General features: G+C 35.6%; 1 long non-coding RNA gene across 4 annotated transcripts in view; it reads right to left on the bottom strand.

The window, feature by feature from the left end:
- The window catches only part of LOC308650007, a 65,989-nt gene that overhangs the window by 37,855 nt on the left and 7,598 nt on the right, over window positions 1-20,536 (bottom strand). For all 4 annotated transcript variants that reach the window (XR_014022211.1, XR_014022212.1, XR_014022213.1 and 1 more), the window contains one exon: window positions 437-547. This is a non-coding gene — a long non-coding RNA (uncharacterized lncRNA). The remainder of the gene's footprint in view (window positions 1-436; window positions 548-20,536) is intronic.

The raw sequence follows: 20,536 nt of genomic DNA, 5'->3' as shown, positions 1-20,536 counted from the left end.
TCTTTTTTTTTTAATCATTGACTTGAGTATCTTCCATCTAATAGTAGCAATTAATTTATCACTGAGATGACAAAGGACTATGTTGTTGTTGTTGTTTGTTTGTTTGTTTCATATAAGAAAACCAAAGATCTTAAGGAAATTTTGTGATTATTCACAAATGTCCCAAAAATTTATACTGCAGAAGAATCTACATATACCTAAACAGACAACTGAAAAGAGTCAAGTTGATTTTCTATTACAAGGCATTAGATTACTTTGAAGTAAGACATTGCCATGGTTTAGACTGAGATGTCCCTCAAAAGCCCATGAGTTAAAGACTTGGTCCACAGCCTCTGATGCCATTGGGAGGTGATGGAACCCTTAGGAGGTGGGGCCTAGTAGAAGCATGTTAGGTAATTGGGGAGAATGCCCTCAAAGGAAATTGTGGGACACTTACCGTATTCTTTCTCATTTTGCTTCTTGGTTGCAATAAGGTAAATGGCTTCCTCCACCATGTATTCAAGCCATCTCAGGTCCAAAGACAATGAATGGGGCCAAGCCACATGACCTGAAACCAAGAGCCAAAATAAACTTTTCCTTTTTATGTGCTGATTTATCTCAGGCATTTTGTAAGAGTAATGGAAAGCTAACTTAACACAAACAACTTTACTGCCAGAAAGGCAAATCAATACAAATCGTTCTAATGCTGGTATAGACAAAGTAATGCAGAATTATTCAGCTGAGTTTCAAGTTAATGTTTTTAAAGAATAATTTCAAGAGAAGTGGAAGAAGTTCTGTTTTTGTTACATACTTTAGTCTACACTCCTTTCTACCAAGTTGGCTACAATATTTGTGCAACTTAATTTCTCCAGCCCATGTGCACCCATTTGAACATGCTGAGATTCAACTTCAGTGGGACACTCATATTCTTTTGATGAGCATTTATTAACTAATAATTGCTATGACTTTATAATTGTTTCCTTAAGAGGAAAAAAAAACACTAAATTACCTCTCCAAATGTGAGTATTCATACAACATAATGTGTCCTGTACCAAATGCATGAAGATGTCATTTCTACATTCCAAATGCTTAAGACCTAACTGCTGAAATTAATTAATTAATTAATTAATTAATTAATTAATTAATTCTCAACCTAAAACAGAAAGAATTATGGGGAAAAAGAGGCAGTATAAAGACCAACTTCCTCATTTGTAAAATAAATGTGTGAGACACCAGAAGTTGAATTTTTGTCTCAGTCATAGGAAAGTGGACATTTTCCAGAAAATGGACAGATTAGAAATGAGAGTAGGGAAGATAGGCTTAAACAACATTCTCCTTTAAGTATCTGGCAAACTTCCTGCTTCCTTCTTCCTCCTCACTTTACCTTTAGACATTTCTTACCACAGAGAATGCTGTGCTCTGCATTACTGCATGTACTCTGGTTCACCCTAAGTAGAGCCCAAGACTACATTCTGCTAAGCATTATTGTCTGTGAGAGCTCATCATTTACAGGGAAGGGAGGGTGCATCAGAGGGACTCTGGGCTAAGAAACAAGGAACCTAAATGCTAATCCTAATTTCTCCATTGTTTAGGAATTCATTCTGACCAAGTCCACTGAACTGTTTAGATGAACTTACTATAAAATATGGTGTATTGAGTATCACAGAGTTTGTTTTGTTTTGTTTCTAATTCTTAAAAGTGGGTTCAACTCCATGACTCATTTTAACTCATTGATAAAATGAGCATAATGTTTGCATTACCTCACAAAAATGTTCAAAATAGCGACCTTTATTATTGTGAGTAAACCTGCCAAATATTAATTCTAAATTTAAAATTATAAACCACAAGTAAATTTTTTATTTATTCAGTCATATGGAACTCTGAAGCACAATTAAAAGATCTTTAAGTGGCCCTATGAAATAAGAAGTGGTAAAACAAATCAGCTCTGCCAGACACTGAGAGTTCTGAAAACCTCACTCTGCCCCCAGTCATCCTGGTTGTCTTCCAGTTCCCACTCAGACATTTTTATATAATCAATGATTTTTCTTATTTAAATGCAGATTTAGTAACAAAGTAATAAGTAGCTATTTTATGGTTCTTGCTTCTTTGTTCAACCACATCTCAGATCATTTCCCACTCCCTGTGCTCCAGCCGTAACAGGTTCCTGTTTCTACCAACCTCTCATCTTGGTGTCAGGACTTTTCCCTTTAATGTACTCCCACTGCCCCATATCTTCACAGGACCAGTCCATTCTTATGCTGCAGCAGATCTCTGCTCCAGTATTACCTTCACAAAATGCCTTCCATGAACATTTCCTCCAGGGAGAGAGTAGTATCTTCCCAATACTCTCAACTGCATCATCCTTGTAAGAAGTGGTACTTTCATAATAATTCTATTTGTTAATTGTATGCTCCAATGAAAATAGAATCATCTTTGACCTTTATTTTTTCTTCACCCCTGAACCCAGTCTATCAGTTACTCATCTCAATCTCCAAAATATATTCATTAAATGTTCAATAATCTCCATTTCCAATATCATTAATGTACAAATGACCCTGCAATATCCCTCCATTTGGAGAATCTGCTTTCCCATCTATCCCCATGGTTTCAGCATGATTTGTGCCCTCTAAAACTCATGCTGCAGTTTAATCCCCATCGGGATGTACTAAGAGGGTGGAAACTTATCTACCCAGCATCTGGAGGTGCAGCTTGTGGAGACTGTAAGAATTAGAAAAGTTCATCAGGGTGAAGCCTCCATGGTTAAACAGGATGTGATTGTATGAGCCGGAGGAGAGAGACCAGAGGACACACACACACACATGTGATTCCTGTCTCTTGTCATGTGATCCCTGAGCTGCCTCAGGGCTTGTTTGCAAGAGTTCATCACATCACACAGTCCCTCAATTTTGGTTCTCCAGAAACATGACCCATCCCCGCCAAAAATAAATAAATAAAATAAAATAATCCCTTTTCCTTAAAATTTAATCCATGCTGGCAGCAACAAAATTTTTTTTCACCCTAGCCATAACAATCTCTCTTAAAAACTTATGTTAGATTTAGCGTGCCTACTTAAAATCCTCCAAGATTTTCCAGTACTTAGAAAGAGATCCAAACTCATTAGCATGATCTACAAAGTAAGCCACCAACCCAGCCATTTGCCTTCCCTTCTCACTCTGTCCAGCCATACATCCATGGGCCTTCCTCTGGTCCCCATAGGGCATTCGGGGGTTGCCTGTGCTTGAACATATGTCTCTGTGGCCTTCACATGACTCATTGGTTCTCATCATCCATCTCATCTCAAATGCTACCTGTTTTGCAATGTCCTTCTAGACCTTCCTCTGCCCCCCCCACCACTTTCTAACACATTACTTCTGTTATTTTATTTATAGCACTTATCACTACTTAAAATGATCTTGTTATTTTATATTTTCACATTTTCTGTCTTTCCCATGAATGTATTGTATCTTTGAGAGTAGGATATTATTTATTGTGTATCTAGTAGTCAGAGTATTACTCTATCAAAACAGTAGATATTTAATATAAATATTTGCTTAATGGATTAAACAAAGGTTCATGCCTTCCTTCCTCACAAAAGGGTAAGGAAAGGACCTTACCCTATCTTGGTGTCCTCTTGTCACAAACACATTGCTGTCTCTATCACTTATTCCAATACTTGATAAATACTCATAGTTATTTTTTAATACATTTGTTGAATCCAAGATAAATAAATGACTCAGTCTGAAGAAGAAAATAGATGTTAAATATTTCTAGGCTTCAAAACACTACATATTTGAAATTGGTATTGGGGTAGCAGAGATTAAAACTCTTTTTAGTATCTTTTGGCAACCTAGTGGAAGGGAAGATGGTGAAGAATTTACTTTTAAATATGTATCTGGTACAGTAAGTATGGGTTCTCATTCCAGACTAAAGTATTCAATCTCTTAGTTGTTCAGATCTTTGCCTACTGATGATGTTCAGAATCATTTTCCAAGAAATCTCCATCTGCCCAAAGGAGCTGCCTTGCTCAAGGTGATGTTGCTCACAATCAGTAATTTTTAGGTACGGGGTATAAGGCACAATCTCCTGCTTCAACATGAGATTACTTAAAATCTCATTCTCATATACATGTTCCTCTGGCTTCCCTCTTTACTTGAAAGGTGTCCTTCTTGCCCTTAAGTCTCTATCAGAGTCTATTCCTCTGAGAGAGCTAATTCCTAAGAATCAGTTTTCAATTCAAATTTTGGAGTTGAATCAACCCAGTGACAATGAGGACCTGATATTACGTGGAGTTTAGACAGCCCCACCCACACATGAGTTCTCAGTGTACAAATGCTACAACTTTTACCAGTGATGACCTGGAGCAAGATACAAGTGGGACAGAATATGCTGATGATGGAACCATCTCAGGTGTCTGAGAGGTTCAGGAAAAGTAGTAATTATAAAGATTATGGAGTCATACATTCATTGCCAGAAGCTACTGAGACATTTGGAAAAGACAATAAAATGTTGAGGGTGATTAATTGCCAATTAAAGTGAAATCTGAAAGCCAGAGGCCTTCTTGGCAACATATAAAAAAGACTCATTCTTGTAGCCAGAGGCACATAAAGCTGAAAATCAGGCCTAAGCTTTAAATATGCATATTTCAGAGAAGGGTGAGTCCTCAACTATGTCCTATGGGGAACTAGTTGGGAAGGAATAGGCCCTGAAAATTGGCAGGGGAACTTTGGGGTCAATTGTACTTGAACAGTTTTGTATCTCCATATTTCTTTACGGCCTTGTGCGCCTGCAGAAGAAAACTGCTATTCCTGTTCAAAGTGAATGCCTAAAAATGATGAAGTCCCTGCCTTACAACACAGCAAAGAGAAGCTGTTCTAAGGAATGAACTCTTATTTTCAAACTAAAATGGATCTGAGCAAGGCTAGACTGCTGTGAACGCCTTGGGGCACCATCCATGGCCCCATTAAAGTTCAAGGCACTCATTCCCACACCTGCTGATAGTGAAGATTCTGGTGGCTCTCAACTGAGGCCTCTAGGAATGCCTACACCCAATAAATGACCAAGGCAGGAGTACAAAGGCCAGCCCTGTCTCCTCAATTCAGAACTTCTTGGAAGTGCAATCCTACTTTCAGAGACTTCTGTGGGATTGGCTGAAGATTCTCACAACTACTATTTGTATCTAGTCCTGCTTCTCTTACCCATCAAAGTGGGTAATTACAAGGGAATTCATGGATAAGCTGTCTACAGGGAAATTGTCATCTCTGAATCCGCTTCTAAGCAAACCTGGCCCATGCCATTATTAAAGCAATGTTAATTTAAGGAATTTAGTTTTGCTTTGAGTGGTTGTGACTATCCTTTTTTTTTTTTTTTTTTTGGTCTGAGAACACCCTAATTAAGTGTTGATCTCATGTAGGAATAAACAAGATGTAGAGTAACCAATACTGAAGAGTTGACTCCCTTTCACTTTGTTGAAGAGGTATCAGTATGATACAGCTGTGGAACATGGCTAGATAAGTAGAAGGGACATAAAATAATAGACAGTCAAATTGATTACATAGGCACTAAATTTATATCATGTGCAGTCCCACATCATCTAGCATTTCAGAGCAAAGCTGTCCCCAAATGGATAAAAGTCTGCATATAAGAAAGACGATCTCTAAGAAGACACAGGGCTGGCAGTGTAGCTCAATGGGAGAGTGCTTGCCTGGCCTGTGCAAGGCCCTGGACTTGATCCCCAGCAAAGCAAAACAAAATCCCAAGAGACACAGAACATGTTATGAAATCAAATCTTCAAATCATAAACTGTGTTGAAGGAAAAAATTTTCAAGATTCACTCAAAGCTTTTTTCTTTCTAAACCCTAATTCTAAAGCCTTGATTTTTCTGGTTTGGACCACCTATGTGTTAGAGTTATTAATTAGTCGTGTATGCCTTGATGCAGTGGTGACAAAATAAATGAGGAGATAAATGAGACAAGAATATTGATGGAGCAGACAATCATAGAAATGGTGGGCAGATCAGTAGGCAGTTAGATGGGTTGTGAGGTAGGTAGCAGGTCTGCTTTCAGGTTTAACTCTTCTACATCATGCAAATTATTTTACCAGGTCTTCTTGTTTTTTAACAAAACTGGGTAATTTTGCTAGGCAGAATAATGAATCTCAAAGATGTTTATTGTTAAAGATGACATCAGATAAAGCTTGCAAAATCGTCCAATTTCTACTACATACAATGTTAATTATGGAAGTCCAACATGGTAGTGTAAGGGCATTCAGTAGGTCAACAGTTCACACTGTTCCCTTCATTGGGGATCCAAGTCACAGAATTTGGGGTTTATAAGCATGATCCCAGTTATTGAAAGCAGCTAAAGTTTGTACATTGTTCTTTCAGAAAAAAATGCAAGTGTGATTTCTTTCTTTAATTTTAAAGAACTGTTAAAGCTAGATTTTATTTACGTATAAAATGCTTTTAGGAAAAGCATGCCATTTCTGCAAATGCCAGGTAGATTATTTATGTAGCTGTACATAGGTAGCAAATCATGGAGTTCTCCAAGGTCAGACACAATATTAACCTGAGAGAATCTGGGTCCTTCTTGAAGTCTACTTGCTGATATTCATGCACCATGATGATAACCTTCATAAAAAAGGTCTCTCACCATGTATGGCTATTACCTTCTCACACAGACACAGCTACAAAGAAGAGTGACTTGTATATCCATAGCCTCACCTACAGTATATAATTACATACTTACATAAAAATTCAAGTAAGTAAGTGTCTATGTTGGAAAATGGATTGTAAATAAACAACATCAACAACAAAGGAAGCCAGTAATGTGATTCTAGGATTCTAGGCCACAATGCAGCACCTGGGACAGTTGATCTTGGAGACCGTTCTCATTGGTTTTTCCAAAACACTGCTGGAAGCAGGTGCTCAACTTGCATAGAGTTTTTACAACTCTATGGAGAAATGAAATAAACAAGGATAAAACAGTCATTTTTTTCTTCAATTTAGATTTATTGCATCCAAAAGACTGATATTCTGATATTGTGTTACTCCCACCTTAAGTTATTCAATTTTTTTTCTATAATGATGAGGACACTAGTTGGATGTTTATATTTTAAAAGTGTCCTTATATGACCCGCCCCCCCCCCAAAAAAAGTTGGAAGCAGTATGCCAAATCCTTTTTTTTTTCTTTACTGATCCATGAATACAAGTCCAAGAGCCACTGCATTACTCTCACTTCTGCAGAGGAAGAAATTAAGGCCCAGAGATCTCAAATACCTTCTTCAGTATCGTGTCAGTTACAGCACCAACCTAGAACCCAGCCAAGTTCAGTCTTTTATCAGTGGTCTTTAAAAATAACTTTCCTTATAAATAGCCTCATTACCCATCCAAAACTTTGAACTTTTTTTTTCCTAAAAACATATTATTAAAGAAGTTCCAATGTTTGTTTTGGCTTATCAGAACTGTCATATGCATGTCTAAATTTATTTATGCTGAGCACAGAATGTAACATAAATATATTGCCTTTCTAGTTTCGGTTCACTTTAGTGTGGAGTCATCCTTTTAGAAATACATAATCCATCAGGCCATTCTACCATAATAAATGATAGAAGCTAAGCGACAGCAGGTGACAAATATTCACATCTCAGCAGGGCAAGGGATCAGAGTTTTCAGTTGGATTTCAAGTGGTTCGGAAATGTTAGCAGAAGTTACAAACTTTTTAATATCTTTTTGGCAGCCTATTGGAAGGGCAGGTTGCCAAAGATAGGTCAGTGACTATGAGTAATTTTTGTTGTTGGTGGAACTAATGATAAAGATAAGCACATTTGTTTGGAGGTTGTGTAAACAACTCTGCCCTGAGATAAGCAATTTGCATATCTGGATAGAAAGCAAAAGACAAGCTTACCCTGGGGCCTGACACTGTTTTTTTCAGGGCTTCAGAAGTGACAGAGTTGTTTCCTTAGCCGCTGGGAAGAATCATATTAGGTAAATGGATTCTTAAATAAAACTAAGGAATGGAAATGGAATCCCAAGGCATCCCACTCCTATTTTGTTTTATTCTCGTCTGAAAATGGAAGTTCTTACAATGGTGTACATGATGTCTTTGCATACACAGCCTCTGCCTAAAGCAGGTGATGTTGATTAAAGTTACACAAAAACTTAACAACAGTGGAGAAACTGTGGCAGGTAAAAAGAGAAAACTGTATATGCTATAGGAATCCTGCAAGCCTCATTTTTTCTTCTTCTCACTCAGATTATGCACCAAAGCCCCTTGCTTGTTTTACTTCCAGAAATGGAAGGAATTTAATGTAAAAGTTGAAAATCTATGACACAAGACCACTTTTCAGATACAGTGCTAACACTCAAACCTTCTAGCTGATTTTAAAATTAGTATTTCAATTACTCACCATAAAAAATATCAGTGGGTAGTTGATTTCTTTGAATGCTTTTAGAAGCATTTTTATTGTGCTATTCTTGCTTTGGAAATTTATAATTTCTATAATTAATAAAAACTATATGGCTAGTTCTAAATACTTACTTTCTTTGATGGTTTGATGGCTGGGTTTATCTGTCAACAAGGCTAGATTAGAATACTCAGTTATTCAAACACTAATCTAGGTGTTGCTTTATTTTGTATTTTGTAGATGTGGTTGGCAACTGCAGTCAACTGACTTTAAGTAAAGAAGATTATTTTCCATAATGTGGTGGACCTGTCTTTTTCAGTTGAAAGGTCTTGAAGATAAACAGTGACATATCCTTGAGGGAAATGCATCAGCTAAGACTGCATCAGCTTCTGTCTGACCAACAGTTTTCAACCTGCATGGCTGCCCTACAGATTGCCAGTCCCCACAACAGCATGAATTGATTCCTTTAAATAAATCTTCTTATAGACATCCTTATATATGCTTTTTACTCATTCTATTTCTTTGAAGAACCCTGACTGGTACAGCTTCCAAACGACAAAATTTTTACATAGAGAAAAAGTCATAATATTTTCAAGATCATTACCAATGCTTATCATAAAGCAGCAATTGCTATAAACTAAAATCCTTCACCTATTATCCTGTTAACAGCAAATGCTTTTTATTTTTATACCTAAAGAGCAAAAAACTGAAACAATCTTCTTAACTTTGCTTTCAACAGGAGAGAAATGTTTATACTTAGTAGGGGAGAAAAAGACGTATATATTAAGCACTTAAAACTACTACTTGGGGCTGGTGTTGTGGCTCAGAGATAGAGTGTTTGCCTAGCTTGTGCAAGGCGCTGGGTTCAATCCTCTGCACCACATAAACATAAATAAATAAAATAAAGGTATTGTGTCCAACTACAACTAAAAAGTATAGATAGATAGATAGATAGATAGATAGACAGATAGATAGATACACTACTACTTATTAGAAATTTTAAAAAAAAATATGTATATTTAAAGAACCTTCCTCCGTTCTGTCCTTAGTCATTTGAAAAAAAGGTAGAAGACAAGAGGGACAGAGGCAGAGAGAAAGAAGGAGAAAGGAAGAGAGGAAGGAAAAGGGAGAGATAAGGAGACAGAGAGAGGGAAAGTGAAAGGAACTTTCACAATTTCCTAAAACTGCAACCTAATGCTACCTAATGTGGAAATTTGGGAGAGAGAAAAATGCAGGCATTTTATAAATACCTTGGGGGACAGATGGAAAGGATAAAGGCCTTTACAATAATTAGCTAGTTCGACTCTGAGATTTTGTCATAGGAAAATAAAAAAAGATCAATTATCATGGCAACTTCTCAACTAGTTCAGATTACTAAAATATAAAGATGAACAAACTGCAGTTCTTGTCTTCCGTGTGCTTAGAGAGTAACACTATGAAACCAAATCATAAGGGCAAGTTCACTCTCTTTTCTTTCTTAAAGTACACTGACAAAAAATTCCAAGTATTTGGAAAACTGGAAAAGAAATCTCTGGAATCTCTGAGCATGTTGAAGCTGTTTCCTTTGCCAAAGTCTTGTCTGAATGTCCATTTGACCTCCCAAGACATAATGGTAACCCTCCTGATAATTTTTTCATTGTACTTTGAATAAAATTAAACTACATCAAATAAGGATCAACATTTCCAAAGGGTGCTGTATTTTCTCTTAAAGATAATTGAAATTGCTATGATTTGGGTCTGAAATATCCCCCAAAGCCCCACATGTTAAAGGTTTACTCCCCAGCTTGGCACTAGGAGGGGGAGGGCATCAGAAACATCAAGAAATGGTGTGTTGTGGGAAGTCTTATGATCATTGGGGGAATGCCCTTGAAGGGAATAGTGGGATCCTTCCCCTTTTTCCCCCCTGCCCCCTTCTGGTTCCTGGCCATAAGGTGAACTGTTCACTGAACACTCCTCAGTTATGTTGCACTGCCTCACCACAGCCCAAAAGTAACAAGGCTAGCTGACCATGGACTGAAACCTCCAAAACTGATTCCAAAGCAACTTTTTTTCCTTATAAGTTGCTGATCTAAGGCATTTTGTTTCAGTAACAGAAAGATGACACATATAGACATGTTATCTGAATGTTTATATTTTTCATGGTACATTAGGAGAGTATGAGGAAAATTAGCAGACATGGCTTCAGGTTCATGCTCTGAGATTACTTATATGTGACATTATCTCAGTGTTTCATTTATCAGGTTCTTCAACTCTTACGGACTGGTGCTTTGGTTATATTATCTCTAAAATTCCTTCAGTCAGAAATCCTTTGATGTTTCTTCAGATGACTAATTATAAATTTTTCAGAAAAAGAGAATAGCATAAATAAATACAATAGAAACTTTCAAAAGCCAAATATAATACTGAGCTATTATTTCCAAGAGAGAAAAAAAAATCAAAAATTTAGCTATTATTGCAAACTTAATTAGTTTGCTTTTAAAGCATTCCACAATTATCATTAACTCTTCTAATTTATACCATTCATCTGGGGACTACAGAAAACAGAATCAAATTAAGGCCAGAATTCCAACAGATGAAATTTGGGCCAAGAGTCTAAAATATAGCTAGAGTGTTTGAGTACAGGTACAGGGGAACTAGCCAGTTATCATTAGTTTTTAAAGTACACCTTGCCCATCTCTGCTAATGGATTTCAAACTCTGGGGTGGGTCCTGGACATTTGTACAAAGAAAAAAAAAAAGCTCCTGAAAAATCAGGGTCACCACAACCTTTGTAAAAGGGCACCAAGTACTTCTTCTTCCTTATCTGAAAAAAATCTTAGCTATGCTTTCAAGATTGCTTTCTGGTCAGCTTTAGAAGAAAAAGTCTCCTTTAACCCCTCTGCCTACTTTGGAGCCTATGCATGTGATAAGCATCATACATTTGAAATGCAATGACATCTCTGTAAACAAACTTGTCTGGCCTCAGACCCTATATAATAATGTGTGTTTTTCATTTGTGAATAATCACTCAATGATTTTTGGAAATTGTCAGGAAAAAAATCATCGGTTCTTAAATATCCTCCTTTAGGAAAAAATAATCGTTCTCCTATATAATTCCTTTGATTTTAGTAATTAAAATTATAATTTTCTTTCACAAATATTTTTATCCTCTTGGAATAGAGCTTAAATTGCTGTTTTATGGAAAACACATGAGGCCTGATTTTTTTCCTTGAATCAGAAGCATTTCTTAAATTATCCCAAATATATTTTATTTCCTTAAAAGGCAGCTTGGGGGACAGATGGAAAAGATAAAGGCCTTTATAATAATTAGAAGTATTGGTTTCCTGTGCAGACTTTTCCTGTTCAGTTCCTATCAACGTTTCTATCAAAGAACTGCACTTCTAGGGATGGTTTTATATATATATATATATATATATATATATATAGAGAGAGAGAGAGAGAGAGAGAGAGAGAGAGAGAGAGACTGATTTTCCAAATTTGTGTTTTTGATATTATGGTAATAGAAGTTTCATAGAAATGTTTACAGTAAAAACTAAAATGAGAAAATTCTTTTACAAAGAAGGCAATAGAATGATACAATGCACAATGAAATGTTATTATTCAATAGCAGCTCATTAAAGAAATGAAGAAAAGAAGAAGACAGAAGAGAGAGAGAGAGAGAGAGAGAGAGAGAGAGACCCCTCATCTCAGAATATGAGTTTATTTGGAGATAGGGCTTTAAAGATGTGACTAAGTGAAAATGAGGGCAGCAGGATGGGCCCTAGTCCTATCTCACTAGTATCCTTATAAGAGGAAATTTGGGAAGAGTGACACCATAGGGGCAAACAGGCAAAAGGCCATTTGAGGATGCAGCAGGAAGGCAGCCATCTGCAAGTCATAGAGAAGGGGTCTCCACAGAACTTGTGACCTTCCTGCCTCAGCCTCCTGTTTAGCTGAGATTACAGGCATGTGGCAAAATGCCAGGCTTATTTTAGCTTTTAAAAACTCCAAGCTGACACAGAGAATGTGGTAGGCAAATGTTTTCCATAAAGATCCATATAGTAAATATTTTAAGTTCTGAAAACCATTGCCAATACTAAATTTTGCTGTTGTAGCAAAATTTATAGTCAAGTGACTATGACTATGTTCTAATAAAGCTTTACATGTGGACATTGTAACTTGAATTTTATAAAATTATCAGATATTTTGAAATGCTTTTCTGACTTAAGAACCATACTAATAAGTATTAGCCTAAAAAAATTATAGAAGATCATGTCTCATGTAACTATTTTAAAAATTGGATAAAATATTTTATTAACACACAAAATACCCTGTCATTTAAGAAAACAAAACTTAAAAAAAACCTAAATGTTAAATAAGAGATACATTTATGAAAAAAACAGTTTTAAAGTCAAAGTATAGGCAAACGTGTCAGAGATATGAAAATTACAGTTATGGTTTTAATAATAACATTTAAGAGTATGAATTAAAAACAAAAGGTATTAAAGGTCCAAAATATGTCATTTTATGTAAGGTTGATGAAAACAACCTACCACAAATTTAAAACAACTCTGAATGTTTATAAACAAAGAACAGAGTAGCAAAATAAAACAAAAACTGAAGGGTATGCAAAGAAATCAATAAGATATAAATGGTGACAGATGACCTTCCGGATACCTGTGAGCACATTAAGTAGACCAAAAGATCGTTAAGGATCTCAGGTTCTGAAAAAAAAAAAAATTATTAAGAGAGCAGAATGTTTCTCGAGGGTGGCTTCAATTAATGCATGCACTAAGGTAGAGATTGTAAAGTTGAAATGGGGATCTGGGCGTGCTATTCCCAAGCCCCTGGCATCATATGGGACAGGGGACAGAAATAAGGGCTTACCTCACAGTGCAGGGCCAGGAAGGAGCAGGGTATGTTCTCTGCCTCATAACCTCTCCTGTAATAAACTAGGAGGGTCAGGGAGAGAACAGTGGACAAATTTCTTCTGACTCCAGAAATAATGAGCTATGTCATTTAAATATACACTGCAATTCAAAAAAGTAGCTCATGTAGGTTACATAGAACGTTTACATAAATGTTCACATAGAACATCTCCAGTCAAAAGTGCCCACACATCCCACACTTTCTCAGGAAATTCAGAAAAAGTTGTCCATAGAGAGACTCTCCTATTTCATTTTCAAAAGGATGCCTTCCACTTTCCACATGTTTCAAGGTTCTCTTCTATTCTTCTTTCCCTGACTTAAACATACCTCGAGTGTCTTGGGTAATTAGCACAATTAGCATGGAACAAAGAAAATATGAGGGCTAAAGTCAGGCTAATCGGGGTTCAGATTCTGTTGCCCATATTCCAAACTCTCCTGAGCCTTGGTATCTATGTCTATAGCAAGTTTTAATTAAATTCTATTCTATGCCTGTTTATGCAGAGAAATGCTATCATTTTCCAGTATTCCATATGTCAATTTATTCTCATTATATTCAATAAGCATTGTTATTGCCCATTTCCAATTGCAGGAATGAATAAGAAATTCAGTAACTTTTGGAGAATCACAGCTGGTAAGAACTGAGAATCCAATCTTGTAAAGTTGAGAAGCAGAGCCCCTACCCCTCATTAACATGCATGATGTGCACAGGGAGCTACCTGTCAAGGTTCCTTTGGATGAAGTCAGCTAAAAATGAAAGATCAGGAAGAGAAGGGCTATCCTAGAGAATTAAGGAATCTTTTACAACTGATGGAGGGTGCGGCCACATATTTAAAGACTGGAACAGGAATAGGAGAACTACCTAGAAGCCAAGCCACCTGTCGCTGTTTTCTCTGAAGCTGTTTGTCTAATTCTTTTCACCTTGGTCTAAGCATGGCTGCTTTCCCAACTTCTCCTTGCACACTGCCCACTCACACTCGCCCACACCAGGGCTTCCATGTACAGTTTCCTTGGGGACTTTGGAGGCAGTGTCCTAATTTCGAATGCCTACAGGAGAAAACTAAGGCTGGAGGAGGAGGAAGGCCAGGGAAAGAGATTGGGAAAGGAAGGTTTAGAGTAGTTGAAATTAATAAATCAGACCAATAAAATGGAAAATAAGGAAAGGTCTTTAACTGTGGAACATATTGTGGGTGAGGGCATTTCTCATTCAAAATCAAGGGGAAAAAAAAAACTATTGGATTTTTTTATTATTTGCTATTTACTTCCTAAAAAATTGTTTAAATTCTGCTTGAAATTATTGATACAAGAAGATCTTTTTATAATTCCTCTCCTCCTCTTTCTCTTCCTCCTTTTTATCAGTTCTTGCTCAATAGAGTTGGAAAATTACAGCCAAATGTCTCCTCTTTGAAGAATAAATGTTTCCAAGCAAACTTGTAAATTAGGATGTAAAATCTATTCAGCACAGAATTTTATGCTCTATCATTTTTATTGGCTTTACCTTTCCAATTCCAAGATTAAAAAGAACAAGCTGGACAACTTCTTATTTCTGCTATAACAAATGGGCTGCATCTGCGTCTGTGTGACATTAATTTAAGGGAGACTTGTGGCCATACAGCACCTTGAAACGTGCTGTTTTATTTTAGTTCTTCTCTGTTTCCAATACCAGAAATCAAGTTTGCTTGTGCTGTTGTCTTGGCATTGCTCTTTAAGTTTTATTTTTGTTGTTCAGAGCAAAAAACTTTGTCAAAGAAAAAACAAAACTTTGTTCATGACACACATCTTTTTTTTTTTAACCTAATATTTTGGTGGTTTAAGATCAGTGTTCCATAAGTGCAAATGAAGAAGCAAGTGGTGTAATGAAAATGGGCCTTGAGTCATGTTGTAAGAAACTGGATTTAAAAAAAAAAAAAAGAAGAAGAAGCTGAACTCAAGCCCTCAATAGCCATGATTTAATTTCCTGTAGAGTAAATCCATTCTCAGGCGCCTGTGGATAAGTTTGTTATTAAGCACTTCACTGAGTCTGTTTTTGAACTTTACAAAGAAACAGACCCAGGGTCACAGGGTCCCAGGGCTTTGCCTTGTTCTCAGTGGGAGTGGACCATCCCCTGACATGCAGCTCTAACCCTTTAATACATGGTCATTGCCTTTCACCCTTGATCATTGGCTAGGAGTTAACCATGCGCAGAGAACAGCTTTTGTTAACTTTGGTCATGCCGTACATTCCTGGTAAAAACTAAAGAAGGATTACTGGAGAGAGAAAATGGGAGAGAAATTGAATTAGCTATGTTTTGTTGTTAATGTTCTTTTAAATGTATTTTCTGTATTTCTGTGTGGGGTATATATTTCATCTGGCAAATATCACAATTTGTTTTGCTTTCAGAAGTTTGAGCTTGCTTTCTACTATTAACAGCATTTTTTTTTGTCTTTTATAAACAGAGATATTCATACTAGTAAAAAATGTTCCTTTAATAATGACAGCTGGAACATAGTAGTTGTCATTCCACCACAAGAAATCTCCTGGTTGCTCTGATTCAATCTTTCTGTTACCTAGATGATGCATCGGAAGAAACCAGGGGGATGGGACTCTCTTCCAGAGCACTACAGTTAATTAATAAGGAAGCTGAGACTTCAAGTCCTGGGACTCGTGGCAAGTGCTCTTCTCATGACAGAATTTTGCCTATGTATGGAGTAGATGATTGGTTCTTTTCTGTCTGGAACTAACCTGATGCCTTATATAAAAGCTAACTTTTATAAGAAAGGATAACATTGATGAAGACATGAAGAAGGCTTCATAGTCATTGCCTTCCATCTTATATATTCTGAAATGCTCAGAACTGATTCACAGAGTCCTGAAAAGCTTCTCTCAGATTGTCTGGAGCTGCGTGGCAGAGGGTTATCACATGAGGTACTATAGTTTGGCTGTAAAGTATCTTCCAAATCTCATGTATAAAGGTGCTTGCTCCCTAGCTTAGTACTGTTGAGTGTGGTGGAAACTTTAGGAGATGGGGCCTCATATAATGTCTTCCAATAACTGAGAGTTGCCCTTAAAGGACATGGTAGGACCCCAATACCTCTTTTTCCTCTCTGTCTTTCCATCTTGGCCATGAGGCGAATGTTTTTGCCACATGCTGCTGCCATCATGTGCTATCTTACTACAGGCCCAAAGCAACAAGATCAACCAATCATGAACTGAAACATCCAAAACTGTGAGCAAAAAAACCTTTCCTACTTTTGAGCTGATTTATTTCAGATATTCGTTATAGTGAGGGGAAGCTGACTAACACATTGACTAAATGTGTTTTACTAAGTCCAGTACTTTTTTTTTTTTTAATTTTCTCTCTCATGAAAGGGACTGTCACATCATAAATAGTACTCTATTCAAAAAAAGTTGCTGCAGAATAATAGTATAGAGTATGTCACTATGAGATTTTGCTCTGTATAGAATTTTCCATATCACATTTTTACATAGCATTGCAGAATCTAAAATGTTTACACGTTTCCTTCAGACACAGTTAAAAAAAAAGCATGAAAGAGATATGCCCTCCAATAGTAAGATACTCATTCTATTAACAATTCTAATAATTTACTAAACCTTAAAATTTGCAAACTATTGATAGTTTTTCTGACTTTTTCAAACTATACAGAAAACTTTCAATCTCAAATTTTACTGTCTATATTTGATTGTGCTCAGAAAATTTTATAAATTTACATGTACTATGATTTTATTTCAGTACTGAGATGAGTAACCACTGTTTCTCAGACTTTCTGTAAACCCTATAAGAAATTTGTTCTCATTCTGCATACACCCCATGCTTTTCATGCCTCAGAGGTATGTACATATTTATGTAACAAAGTTTATCTTTAACATTCTTTAAGAATGCAGCAATGCAGATAAGATGTTCTTGACAGATCACTTGCCTAGCGGTGGCACCTCCCTCTACCAAGGACTAATGCCAACACCTGCCTCAGGTTTCCAAGACCAATAAACTATATTCAAGCAGTTCACATGAATTTCTCCTTTTGTTAATAAAAAAATCTTTTGGGGGCTGGGGATGTAGCTCAGTTGGTAGAATGCTTGCCTTGCATACACAAGGTCCAGGGTTCAATTCCCAGCACCACAAAAAAAAAAATTTTCTTTGGTCCCAACCTCCTTGAATATAATCACAATTTACCATGGCATATTTATACTCATTATAATGCTGTATATTAATCTTGGAGGAATATTTCTCGATATGATACTTAGGTTAACAGAACAAAATTTCAGTCAAGAATAATTTATAATGATTTATTACACAATGTAGTGACCACGGTTAATAATAATACATATTTCAAAATAGATTTTGAATATTATCATTGCACACAAAAATGATAAATTAATAAAGTGGTGGGTATGTTAATTATCTTGATTATATCTTTCTATAATGTGTATATAGATGAAAGTATCACATTGTATCCCATAAAAACACACAATTGTCATCTGTCAATTAAAAAATTTAAAGAACAAAGAAAATGAAAACTTAAAGAAGATTAATCATTGCTATTTTCTGAAAGCATTGGGCTCTGTTAAAGTTCAACATTGTCCTTAACAGTAGTTCAATAAACGAAAGTCTACAATAAAATTTTATACTAATTATCTCCTTCAATTTTAAATTTTTCCTTTATAATTTTCATGGGATACAAATTTTTTCAACCAAGGACAACAGCATCCTTAGGAACAAAAAAATGATATTATATATTTTAAAATAATTGCTTTTGCTATGTATATGTCTGTAAACTGAGTCTAGTGTAATAGTTCTCACAAGTTTTAGTCTCAAAACTCTTTTATATTCAAAAATTATTGGGCTGGGGATGTGGCTCAGTGGTAGAGTGCTCACCTAGCATGCATGAGGCACTGGGTTCGATCCTCAGCAACTCATAAAAATAAAAAATATTGTGTCCACCTGAAACTAAAAAATAAATATCCTCTTTTAAAAAAAATTATTAAGGATACTCAAGAGTTTTTATGTAAATAGTTTATTTTGGTTAATAGTTGTTGCTTTGGAAATTAAAAGAATTTAAAAATACCTGCTGATTAATACATTAAAATGGCAATAAATTCATCATACGGGTAATCTTAGAAGTAATATACTATTTATAGTAATATAAATAAAAATTTTATGAAAAACATTTTCCAGAGAAAAAAATTAGTGAGAAAATATCATTTACCTTCTTTTATTATGAAACAGTTTATAATATCTAGCTTAATATAAGATAATGGAATCTCATGTTGATTTCTGCATTCTATTTTATGTTATTTAGGCTAAATGAAGAAAATACAGCTTCACACAGTTAATGTAGTTGGAAAAAAATAAAAGTTGCCTTTTTGAATCACTATAATTATTCTTCATATTATGTCCAAATTCAACAAGCTGTCACTCTTAAGAATTTGTTGCAATGGTGGAATCTGAAACCCTGTCAATAAACTTTTCACACTCTGGAACGTTACAATCTGTTGGTCTTTCTTACACTTTGAATGGACCCTTTACCTGTGCATGGTTTTGCAACACTGTCCGTTAATCATGGAAAAATATTGAGTCATTTATATTGAGTCATTTAGTAACACAGATCTTATAAATGATGATGCATCTGGTTATATAATATCAAAAAATAAAATTCATTAACCTCACCACTGATCGCAGCAGAAACATCTTTTTTATGGGGAAGCTCTTAGATAGAGGATTTTTCAAATTTCTATTTTTATTTAAGAGCCTAAGTATGAACATGGCAGCAAATACTGTCAGTTGCTTTCCTTCCATTAAAGTCTGACTTGCTTTATTTTTGAGAAAAATTATCCTAAACACCTAAGTGCCAACACCATCCATAATTTGTCTTCTGTCTTAGCTCCAAATAAACATGGGGATTCATGAAGAAAGGAGATAGTTCAGCTGGTGAGCCACACACTACTGCTTCTCCTCCAGATAGCCATTGTTACTCAGCAAGCACCGGAGGTGCTTTATGCCTACTCCTATTCCTTCATAAAGGATATTAAAAGGATGTACTTGAGGGTTAAGACATTTTAAAATCAAAATGTTTTTATTGTTGCATCAATAATATTCTTAAACTGGCTTCCCCTGACTCTACTGTGAGCATATGGCAATGAAAACTACAATAATGATCACTGGGAGCCATTACATTGGGAGCCACTGCTTTGATTTATACTAAAGAGTATGTCTGTGTGTGTAAATATCAACAGAGAAAAAGGCAAAAAAATGTCTTAGTATTATTAGGAGAATAGTTTTGACCTTGAAAGGGTGTTGAGAACTCCAGGAGTCACCAGACCACATAATGAGAACTGCTAATCTAGTGTGATAACTATGCAAATCAGGAGCCAAAAAATGGCATTCCTTGGACCAAGCATAGCCTGTGGATCTATTCTGCTTGGCCTCCTCACAATATTTTTATGCTTTTAGACAGGGAATGCATTCCTCAGTTTACTACAGTTCCCACTACTTTCCTTCCCCCCTTTGACTCAGCTCCTGCTTTACTGGTTGATGTTAATTTGCCTTGATAGACATTTGAGTCTGTGATGGTTGCCAACTCAACGAGAAAGTAAAATCTGAAGTATAAATCTTAGAAAGTCATTTTTTATAGGCAGTATGATTATTCATCTTGAAAAATCTAAGAAATTCATCTGGCAAATATTAAAAATTATGAGTTACAGTAAACACGCCCAGTAATGATATCAATGAAAAAAATCAATATTTTATATAACAGAAATATAAGAAAGTATAAATACCTAAAATTGAATCTAATAAGTAATATTTAAGAACAATATGAATAAAATTATACAATTTTAATGAAAACAGTATAATAATAATTATAATAACAACAAGCATAATTTACCAACATTCTGTAAATATCAGGTAGACTCTTACAGTCTTTCCTTATATTATCTCACCTCATCCTCATAGTACCTCTTTGATAACAGTACTTTTAGAATCCCTATTTTATATATGAGGAAATTAAAGTACAGGGAAATTGAATGATCTGCACAAAATCACATTAAGATTTTCCTAGATGGGAAAACTCAATTTCATAAGTAAATCAGTTCTCCTGAAATTAATTTATAGATCATGGAATGCCAATGAAAATTCTACTTCAAGTTTTTTAATAAAACTTGATAAATTACTTCAACTTACAGGTAGGGAGAAAACTTTAATAGCAAAAGCATTTTTTAAAAGAATGAAAAAGGCCAAGAACTGTGGCAAATGCCTG

Source organism: Spermophilus citellus, assembly GCF_964194105.1.
Source record: "Spermophilus citellus genome assembly, chromosome: 5".
NCBI lineage: Eukaryota > Metazoa > Chordata > Mammalia > Rodentia > Sciuridae > Spermophilus > Spermophilus citellus.
Note: the sequence above shows the minus strand (reverse complement) of the source record. Positions and strands in the feature narration are given on the sequence as shown.